Below are 12,075 nucleotides of genomic sequence, written 5' to 3'. Positions count from 1 at the left end.
TCTGATATTTGGTACCATTCATGCAGAGAATATTTTTTGCCATTATTTTAAAAAATAAATAAAATAAAATCTCACAAAATAAAACTTCAATAAATCCCTCATGGTAAAAATAGAATAGTCCATGTGCCTTAATAAAAAATGCAGTAGGGGCACCCACGTGGCCTATTTGGTTAAGTGTCCGACTTAGGCTCAGGTCATGATCTCACAGTCCGTGGGCCCCACATCAGGCTCCGTGCTGACAGCTCAGAGCCTAGAGCCTGCTTCGGATTCTGTGTCCTTCCCCCTCTTGTGCTCTCCTACTCTTTCTCTATCAAAAATAAATAAACATTAAAAATCTTTTTTTTTAATGCAGTAAAGTTAGAAAAAACAAACATACTAAAGAAGTTGAAAATTAAAACAAACACTAATCCCTCAAAACTATTATTTTAAGTAATTGTTAAACCAGAAAGCAAATTAAAACTTTGATTATAGACTGTTAACTTTAATGTTAACCCACAAAAATAAACTTGTAGGGTTTGGGTGAATGCACACTCAGAGAAAAGCAAATGGCCTTAAACTAGTATGGACCTCAAACGTTTGCTTTAACGAGCTATTAAAGTCCAATAGGGCAATTAGTATGCTTAAAACAGGACACAGTAATAATCATTGTTATTTTTTGAGCACTAACCATGCAACCAAATGTGTTCAAAACCATATTCACAATCTCATCAAAGCCTCATGACAGTTCTATGGGTTCAATACTATTACCTTCAGCTTACATCTGACCAAGTCTCAAGTTACAATAGAATACATTAATCAACTTCAGAGTTATATGTTTGAAAAAAAAATGCATATTTAGAAAAGACAAATTGTAGCAAGAATTTATCAAGGTAAAATAGGAAGGAGAAAGAAAATAAAGCCAGAGAAGTGTAGACTTTATATTCTCTAGAGAATATTACATAAAATGGCAAACTGCACATCAAGATATTTAAAAACTTTAACAACAGGATTTTCTAGGTAGGAAGTATAAATTATCCAAAATAGCTTGGGAAGAATTAAAATACCTAAAGATACCAATAACCTTTCAAGAAGTTAAGAATGCTGACCAAGAGCTATTCCTCAAATGGACTCTCAGTCTTCTGTTTTCTTAATCAGTTAATTGCTACAGTAATTAATTGGTTCCCCAACATAACAAGGAGTGAATAACTTTTCAATGCATTAAAAACTGCAGATGGGGCCCCTGGGTGGCTCAGTTGGTTGAGCATCCGACTTCGACTCAGGTCATGATCTCACAGCTCGTGGGTTCAAGCTCTGCATCAGGCTCTGTGCCGATGGCTCAGAGCCTGGAGCCTGCTTTGGAATGTCTCTCTCTCTCTCTCAGCCCCTCCCCACTCACACTCTCTCTCTTTCAAAATAAATAAACATTAAAATATTTTTTTAAACTGCAGGAAATTTCTGATATCAAACCTGTCAAATTCGCAGCAAAAAAATACAAACAATAAAATTCTCTTGTGAAACTGAGTGGAAAACAAAAGTAACAAGAATTATCAAATCCAACAATTTTTAAAATAATCACTGACAATCAAATGGAGTTACAGCAGAAATTCCACAATCTTTTCATCATAAAAAATCTAGTCAAACACTATAAAAATATTAACTCACCAAACCAAAAATAAGATTATCCAATAGACATAGGATAAACATTTAATGAAATTTAAGACCCATTCTTGATTTATTGCAAATCATGATGAATAAACACTTTTTTATATTTTTTTAATGTTTATTTATTTTTGACAGAGAGAGACAGAGGCAGAGAGAGAGGGAGACACAGAATCTGAAGCAGACTCCAGGCTCTGAGCTGTCAGCACAGAACCCGACGTGGGGTTTGAACTCACAAACTGTGAGATCATGACCTGAGCTGAAGTCAGATGCTTAACTGACTGAGCCACCCAGGCACCCCAACACTTTAATAGTGTTTAAAATTCTGTTTAAAATCTAGAGCTAATATCATACCTAACGGTAAAAATCTACAGGTATTGGCAATAAAAAAGGGACAAAGTAAGAATCTGCATCATTACCACTATGATTTCATGTAATTCTTGAAGTCTAACAAATAGAGTCTGAGATCAAGAGAATTGTAGTATTATAATGTTATAAAATTTAGTGTTTTCGGATATGACTAGCCTTGAAAAACTCTGCAAATTAATCATCATAAAATACTAGGACAAATGGGGGTACCTGTTAAGTGTCCAATTCTTGATTTCAGCTCAGGTCATGAACTCACAGTTCTTGAGTTCGAGCCCCACATCTAACTCTGTGCTGACATATAGAGCCTGCTCGGATTCAAGCTCTCCCTCTCTCTCAGTCCTTCCCCTGTGTGTGCTCTCTGTCTCAAAATAAATAAACTAAAAAAAAAAAAAAAAAAAAAAAAAAAAAACAAGTGATTAAGAGTATCACACTAGGGGTGCCTGGGTAGCTCAGCTGGTTAAGAGTCCAACTCTTGTTTTTGGCTCAGGTCACGATCTCATGGTTGGTGAGTCGGAGCCCCACTTTGGACTCTGCACTGACAGCATGAAGCCTGCTTGGTATTCTCTCTCTGTTCCTCCCCTGCTGGTGCTCTATAAATAAACAAACAAACAAACTTAAAAAAATTATCATACTGAAGTCAGACTGCGTTTTCAAATTCACAGTCTGACACATATTCGTGTATAACATCACACAATTTATTTGTTCCTAACTTTAGTTTCTTTATATGTAAAATAGGCCCAAATTCATACTGAATCCCCAAGAGTGTTACCAGAATTAAATGATATCATTATGCAAAATTCTTGGCTCTGGAACTTGGCCTGTGAAATGAACTGCTGTAACATTTAAACCCATTGCCACCAAAATTCCAATAGGAACCTCGGAAACACTTGAAAGACAATGATAGAGGGGGGAAAAAAGGCAAGAGTAAACCAGATCTTTTTTCCTTTAAAGTCGAGTAATGAGGGTAGAATTACCCCATTGGTTAAAACATATTCTAAAGCTACAGTAATTAAAACTGAGTGGCACTGTGAAAAAACGGAAGACAGGGCAATCTATCAGAATAGAAAATCCATACACAGAAATAAGGAACAAAAAGAAAGTTAAGTATACGATAACGGAACAATTTCAAGTAAAAATGAAAAGGGTGGATTAAATAATAAATTGGGTTTAAAAACTAATCATTTAGGGAGAAAAGCAGCTTATCTTCTTTAAATCTTACCTTAGGGTAAATTCCATATACATTAAAGATCTAACTATGAAAAGTGACGAAATAAATTTAAAACATAGGGATGAATATTCATATAGTATTTGGTGAGGAAATTTTCTTTCCTAAAAATGTAGCCATAAAGCAGAACCTAAAAAGGGAAAAAATGGATTCATTTGACTATGTACAAACTAAAAATAGGGAGACTGTTTCATCTACACCGAGAAGACAGACATCTGTAAGTGAACACCTTAACAATAAGAAAAAGACAGATAACCTAGCAAATCCTAACTTCACCAGAGCTGACCACACTAGGCAACAATGGAAACAAGAATCTCAACAGTGGCATGCTCTTCCAAGAAAGGTCAAGAAGGTTCACTCTTGACAGAGCTTGGCAGGAAGAAGTAACCAGAAAACAAGCACCTAAGAAGGAATCAGCTGACTTGTTTTTTTAATGTTCATTTTTGAGACAGAGGGCAACAGAGTACGAGCAGGGAGGCCGACACAGAATGTGAAGCAGGCTCCAGGCTCGGAGCTGCCAGCACAGAGCCCGACACGAGGCTCAAACCCATGAACCACAACTTCATGACCTGAGCCAAAGTCGAACATTTAACTGACTGAGCCACCCAGGCACCCCAAAATGAGTTGACGTTTTAGAGAAATTCATCAAGGCCAAGTATAGGCTAGAGTGTCCGTATGGAACAGCCAGAAACCCCACACTCATGCCACGTATGCAGTCCCTGGCAAGACCCTTTCCCACAAGCAAGCCTGGAGGAAGGGTGCAAACAAAACAACTTCCATCACCATTATGGGGAGGCCATCAACAGCTAGCAGGGGGGACACACAGAACATAGCCAGCCCACAGCCCCAGACCCGACCTGTCTCTCATATAAAGCAAATGCCATCAGGGGTGCCCGGGTGGCTCAGTCAGATAAGCGTCCGACATCAGCTCAGGTCATGATCTCAAGGTTTGGGAGTTTGAGCCCTTCTTCAGACTGTCTACTGTCAGCAAAGAGCCCATTTTAGAATCTCTATCCTCCTCCTGTCCCTCCCCTGCTCATTCTCTCTCTCTCTCTCTCTCTCTCTCAAATAAATAAAACATTTAAAAATTAAATAAAACAAATGGCATCAGAGGGCACCAATGCCCCTGCCCTACCTGGAGCCCAGGTGTTTGTCTCTGGCTCTCCAGGAGAAGAGGAAGGCGTAGAAAGCTCTCTTTGCCACAGCACAGGGGCAAGAATCCATTGCTATTGGACAAGGGACAGAAACAAAAATATTCTGCCCTGGGGAAGGCACAAGAAACTCAATTGTCTCCCTACCATGCTCACATATACCTACTCCAGCCCTTCTTGTACACACAGCAAGCTGATAGTGACCTTGGCATATTTTTTTAATTGACCTCATGTGAACATAAAATTAACCATTTTAATGCATACAACTCAGTGACAGAGTACATTCCCAATGTTCCGTATCACCCTTATCCAGCTCCACAACATTTCCATCACCCCCAGATTAAGCGTGGTACCCATTTAAGCAGTCACTCCAACCCCTTAGCCCCTGACAACCACTAACAGGTTTTCAGTCTCCACCGATTTATCTGTTCTGGGTATTTCCTATAAATGGTATTATACGATACATCACCTTTGCTGTCTGGCTTCTTTCACTTTAGCCACACGTTTTCCAGTTTCATCCCCGGGGCAGCTTGTATTGGCACCTTTCCGTAAAAATTTTTCCATGTTTTATTTATTTTTGAGAGAGACAGAGCATGAGCAGGGGAGGCCAAGAGAAAGAGGGAGACACAGGATCCTAAGCTGTCTCCAGGCTCTGAGCTGTCAGCACAGAGCCCAGTGCAGGGATTGAACTCACAAACTGTGAGATCAAGACCTGAGCCGAAGTCAGACGCTTACCAGACTGAGCTGCCCAGGCACCCCTACCTCTTTTCTTTTCTACTTAGTGAGTAGTACTTCCTAGCGTGGGATATCCCCATTTCTTTATCCATTCACCAGGTGATAGACACCTGAATTTTTTCCACCTTCCAGCTATTGTGACTAGTGCTGCCGTGAACTTGATCTCAGCACTTTAGTACTAATCATTCTCTCTACATGGACCACGCTTCTCCAGGATGGCTACAAGGCCGCCTCCTGGCCATGGGGGTCTCTTTGAACTGCTCCTTGACGACCACCTTTCCAATACAGCTTCTGGGTCACTGGCTTCTCCGATCTCCGCATACAAATCCTGTCTGGAATTACTTTGCAAACCGGTCCCCCACTCTAGAATGTGATCCTTGTCTCATCAGATAAGGACACTTCAGTCTTGTTTTCCTCTGAGCCCCACCATCCCTTGAACCATTCCTGGCACATAGTAGGTCGAAGTGTGTATTAAATGAACAAATTTACATCAGTAACACAAGACACCATGTGTTTTGCCTGTCACTTGAACAAAGATTTAGAAGAATGGCACACATCCCAGTAACTCCAAGATGTAACAGAAACAGCAGCTCTGCACAGCCCTGGATGGAAGATAAAATGACACCAACTTTCTTCATGGCACTTGGACGGTAAGAATCTAAAAGCCGAGAACTGTGTGTTCCTTTGTCCAGCCGCCTAGTTCTATTTATTTATACCAAGGAACACCTCAAAGATGTGGGCTGAAGGATATTTTTGCAGCTTTTTAAAAATAGCAAAGAGCACAAAGACAGGTCCCTACAGTATATAATCCCAGGAGACTTGTCCTCCAGCAGGAGATTAATGTCCCTAACTCTTTATGTCCACTAGAAGGGAGGATATAGATACCTCTTCCTTGGTAAGACAGTATGTTGGTGGATTTTTGTAACTTAAAAAAGCTAGTTACAAAAAGTATCTTGAGAAGGATATAATCATTATGGTAAAAATGACCTACAGGGTTATATATAGAGAACACAAAAGCAAAATGATAATTATCTTTAGGTGATGTGATTATAGGTCATCTTTTTTTTTTTTTTTTTTTTTTTTTGCTTTTTCCTCGTCTCTTTTTTTAAGTTTTCTACAAGACACATTTTTCCTTTTTTTTTAAGGTTTATTTATTTCTGAGAGAGAGAGAGCAGGAGCAGGGGAGGGGCAGAGAGAGAGGGAGACACAATCCGAAGCAGGCTCCAGGCTCTGAGCTGTCAGCACAGAGCCTGATGCGGGGCTTGAACTCATGAACCATAAGACCATGACCTGAGCTGAAGTTGGACGCTTAACCAACTGAGCCACCCAGGTGCCCCGATACATTTTTCTGATAGTTGTAAAAACAAATGTTAAGTCAACAGAAATCATCGCAGGTGCATAATATAGTTCTTTTCCAAACATGAAGTGCAAGTAAGGCATTTATCTGGGGCGTGTATGTAATTTAAGCGAACAGCAAATTGTATGGGAATTTTCTGAATTTCTGAATAGAATCTATTGACTCACCATTATTAGCATACTAAGCCCGACCAATAATTATTCTCTCTAAAAATTTCCAGCACTATTAATAGCATATTAGAGCAGATTTTCCCAGATTACACACAATTCCTATTGCCAAAGACCTTTGAATATTGTAAGACGGACTAATGGTTTTACAAATCAGTTTCTTTTGGATTCAGTCATGAAGCCCTAGAAAACCAGGACATTTTCATGGTGTTCTGTGTATCCCATCTCCAGGCCAAACTGAATTTCTAATATTTTTAGGTAGACAACAGTCCGCTAAAGGCTACACAGGGGGAAGTTCATGAATACCCCTGAAAGACAAAACTCTAGAAGCCTTAAAGAGTTAAGTAGCTCCTAAAAACACTCATCTTTCGATCAAGACATGGTCCAATGGAAGCAAAGCCTCTGAACGCATGGTGTCCAGCTGGCCAGAGTTGGATGAGTCTTCGTGTTCAGGTTAAGTATGGAGGGCAGAGGGAAGAGGGTGGACAGCAGCCAGGCAAGGTAGGGAAGGAGTTACAGTGATTCTGGGCCAGCAGGTAATTCATTAGGTCCCTTGGAAAACAATCAAGACAGGAACCCAGGTACCAAGTAGGAATCAACACTCCAGGACAGGCCAAGCCTGTTGCCTGGGGACAAGTGCCTGGCTGAGACCCATCTCAGGCACACCATCTGCCTGACTTAAGACAGTTGAACTTGCAGCCCTAATCTCAGAGAGGCTGGTAGCAGCTACCCTCATCAAGATTAGCAAGGCAAGTAGAATGGGCTAATGTGTGGTCAGTGGACAGAGGGGGGCCTAAGTCATTCCTCCGGGAAGGGGCGAAGGCAGGTGATGGATATTATAAACGACCTAAAGGTAGGTAACACACTTCCCTGGGCACAAGGTGATCACAATCTTATTGAAAGAGAAAGACACACATGGCAGAAATCAAGAGCCTTGCATGTAGTAAAAATGGGGTGAGATGCCTTTTGATTTAGGGAGCAAGATTAGCTGGGGACAAGTCCTGGAGGCCCAAATGCAGTGTGCAGACTTGATTCTCCAGACTAAGGGCATCACTGAAGTTTTTGAGCAAGGGAGTGACTTCGTAAGTGTAGTGTTTTAAATCAATGGGTCTGATTGTGTAGGTTTGGACCAGGTTTTCTTAAAGGTATGTTTTTTTTTCTCTTTTTCTTTTTTTAATGTTTATTTTTGAGAGAGAGAGAGAGCAAACTGGGGGAGGGGGCAGAGCAAGAGGGGAACAGAGGATCCAACACCGGGCTTGAACACAGGAACCCTAAGACCTGAGCCAAACTCGGACGCTTAACTAAGCCACTCAGGCACCCCATAAAGATACGTTTTTCAAGCCTAATTTCTCTTTACCTTTTTGAGTTGTTTTTTCTCTTTCCCTTGGTGTCATCTTAGAGATTCTAGGCTCCACCTCGTCATAAGCACATGCACTGTAGCATTCCAGGGTGTTAACCTTCCAGAAAGGAATACATTAACAATGACAGAGGGAGGGTACCTGGGTGGCTCAGTCAGTTAGGCGTCCGACTTCGGCTCAGGTCATGATCTCACGGTTCTTGAGTTCAAGCCCCACATCGGGCTCTGGGCTGACAGCTCAGAGCCTGGAGTCTGCTTCGGATTCTGTGTCTCCTCTGCTCTCTGCCCTTGCCCCCTGCTCATGCTCACTCGCTCTCTCTCTCTCTCTCTCTCTCTCAAAAATAAACATTAAAAAAAAAAATTAAAAAAAAAAAAACAACAATGTCAGAGGGTGGGATGGTAGCAGTTACAGCCAAGTAGACCTGTGTTTGAAAATAAACCTCAAATCAACTCAGTCACCTTATTCAGGGATTTTGCTACAGATAGACAGGAATTCTGGAGGTCAACTGTCATTCTTTACACCTCATTTTCAAAGCTCAGGGATCCTACCCGCTAATGAGCAAATGCCCACATGTTACTTTAAAATCTTACTCTTTTGTGTTGTTTTGTTTTTTTGTTCCAAGCATAAGAGAACTCCAAGAAATACTTTGGTTAACTTGGCTTCGCTGCTTAGAATCTGAGTCAACTAACCTCTAATTAGGATAATTCTAAGAATAATTCAGAGGAGCTCCTGGGTGGCTCAGTAGATTAAGCATCCAACTTCAGCACAGATCATGATCTCAGGATTAGTGAGTTTGAGCCCCGCATCAGGCTCACTGATGTCAGTGCAGAGCCGGGATCTTCTATGCCCCCCTCTCTCTCTGTCCTTTCCCTGCCCATGCTCGCTTGCTCTCTCTTTCTCTCTCTCAAAACTTAACATTAAAAAAAAAAAAGAAAGTCCTGGGGCACCCGGGTGGCTCAGCCAGCTAATCATCTGACTCGTGGTTTTGGCTCAGGTCACGATCTCATGGTCTGTGGGTTCAAGCCCTGTGTCAGACTCTGTACTGAGAGTGCAGAGCCTGCGTGGGATTCTCTCTCTCTCCCCCTCTCTTGCTCTCTGCCTCTTCCCCGCTCACACTCTCTCTCTCAAAAATAAATGAACATTTAAAAAAGAATTCAGAGAACATCAGACTCACAAAATGTAATGTCACTGGCCATACTATTCCCCAGCAGAGTCTGAAAATTCTTTGACCTTCCAGAACTGTAAACTCATCTCTGCCCTGCATGCTGCAGCTGATCATCACCTGTGAGATCACTATCCGGTCCTCAACTTCTTTTTCCCTCCCTTTGCGATTGTGTCCCTCTTCCCCTTTATTGTAATTGTCTTTCAGATTCCTAGTCTTGTTCTGTCCTGAACCCAGGACACTTCAGAGTCTTAGGGTTCTAAAAAGTACTCACAGTATCAGCAAGGTGACAAGAGCATCAGTCATCAGTCATGACAACATTCAGTACGCATTCTGTCACTACATCGCTAATTGCAACATGACCACAAAGCTCGGGGGGCTTGGAGGAGGCAAGAGATGATGAGGTCATCCAGACCATGAGTCAGTCTCCCTAACTGCTAACATACAGTTCCAAGGTTTCCGATAGAAACCCTTATTTTCACGATTTTATAACTTGGCATTTCCAATCTACTGTCGACTTAAACTTGACATGAAACGCCCCAGGCATAGGAACATTATCAGTTCATTCCGAGTTCTATAAAAAGGTGGGGGCAGGGGAGAGCAACCAACATAAACTCCAATCATTCACAAATAGCTGTGTTTAAAAATGACATTTTACAAGCGGCCATTCCTCAGGTGGCCATTCTGCCATTGGTGCTATGGCCATTGCCATCCATCACCCATAGAGAATTCTAGAAGGCAGGAGCCACACATACCATCAAATTACCTCCTGGGCTCTTGGAGGAGAATACATCATTTGAAGCCAGGTCTCTGTGTTCACTGTTTGCAGCCCATGAAAATGTTCTCTGCATATTAAGGATTTTATCACCAGTTCAACTTCTTAAATGTGTATTTATACCAAAAATGGGACCTACAATCCGTTTTGCAGCGTTTTCAGCCCTTTGCGTCCCTCATCAGCACTGGTCTCCTGGTGATGACCGGAGGCCACAATTAACCAAGCAGCTGCCCTTGGCTAGCCTCTGCTCAGGGCATTCAAAGCCCATCAGACAATTCTCACCATGTCATTATTATTGCTAAGCAACCACTGGCTAGCACTGACCCTGACTGAGTGAAGCAAATGGTGTTTCAGAAATTCTACAGTTTTTAACGGATCATCGTACAAAGACCTAGCTGACCACCTGGGGAAAGCAAGCAGTAGTAATAAACCAATTCTGATCAAAGTCATGACTGCGGTGTTTAGGATATCCCCATGAATAAGAAGGTCTGCAACTCCCCACTCCCGGGTGCCAGGCGAGTTCTCTTTGCCTGTGCGTATTTATTCGTTATTTTACACACAGCCAAAACTGTCCCAGGTCAAGATTCAATTCCCATCTAGAGGGGTCTGTCATCTAGTCCTCAAGATACTGAGATGCATCCAGCAATGAGGTGGGGGGAGATCAACACAATTCTTAAGTGTGAAATTTTAAGAGGGGAAGGAGCAGAAAATGGGGAGAATAGACCTTCCAACAGCAGGATTCCAAATGACAGTCTCTGTGCTGGAAAAGGGAAGCGATGGAATACGTGTCGGGGGTTGGGGGGAGGACGTGAATCTTCAGGTCGCTGTCACATGGATGAAGGGCTGGCAAATTCTGACATCTGAGAGCTGGCTAGAAACGGAGGCTCTTGGGAGCTGCCCCAGACCTACCCAGTCGGAGTCCACATTTCCACCAAAGCCACAGAGGACTTTTACATGGATTGAAGTCTGGGAGGTGCCACTATAGACAAGGGAGAGAGGGTACGGAGCTGGGAGGACGGGACTGAGAGCTGAGTTCACCGCCACACTTTGGCCACCTATCTGCAGAGACAACTTGACAAATCATTCAATTTGATAGGACCTCCATTTCCTCACCTATCAAGGGGGGTTAGAAACGCTTCTCAACATTCTGTGTCAGAGGAAGTCTTTTTGTCCTTTAAATTCTTGCGTGAAAGCTTATGTGTAAGCCACATACAAGTCAAGTGCCCAGTATCACACATACAGTCCGACTTCAAGCCCAGGCAAGAGGACGGTGGGTGTGATTCTGCTGGGCACCCTTCTTGCTGCTTCTGAAGCGTTGTCTTAGCATTCCTGTTAACTACTGAAAAGCAGACACAGAATAATCCATGGAGGAAATACCAGGCGCAGCTCTCTACACTGTTGGGGTCCCTCCAGCCCTTCACCACCTGCTAGTGGGCACAGACTTTATTATCGACTTTAGATCTGCACGTATTTATTGCATTTTTCTTTTGCCTAGAGCATGCATTACCCCCATCTTAGGAATGAGTTCCTTTAAATACATGTTCAGCAAGAGTTTGAACTGTATGGATCCATGTAAGTAGAGATTTTCTTCCATACAATACAGTCAATGTATTTTTTTTCTTCCTCATGATACCCTCAACATTTTCTTTCCTCGGGCTTACTTAATGTAGTGTATAGGGGGGCCTGGGTGGCTCAGTCAGTTAAGCGTCCGCCTTCAGCTCAAGTCATGACCTCAGAGTTCATGAGTTCAAGCCCCACATTGGCCTCTGTGCTGACAGCTCGGAGCCTGGAGCCTGCTCTGGATTCTGTGTCTCCTTCTCTTTCTGCCCACTCGCACTCTGTCTCTCTCTCTCTCTCAAGAATACATAAACATTTTTAAAAATTAAAAATAAATGAAAAAGACTATTATATTCTTTTAAGATTATGTTCTTATACTATACACATACATTTACTGTATTCTTACACTATTCACATACTACATGTAGTTTACAAAATATGTGTTAATCAATTGTTACTATTTACGCTATCGTTAAGGCCTCCAGGGCACAATAGGTTTTTATTAGTTGAGCTTTTGGAGAGTCCAAAATTCTACTTTTAGAATTTTGACTGCATGGCTGCGGCGGGGTAGGTCAGCATCC

The sequence above is a fragment of the Leopardus geoffroyi genome, chromosome A1 (assembly GCF_018350155.1).
Source record: "Leopardus geoffroyi isolate Oge1 chromosome A1, O.geoffroyi_Oge1_pat1.0, whole genome shotgun sequence".
NCBI lineage: Eukaryota > Metazoa > Chordata > Mammalia > Carnivora > Felidae > Leopardus > Leopardus geoffroyi.
Note: the sequence above shows the minus strand (reverse complement) of the source record.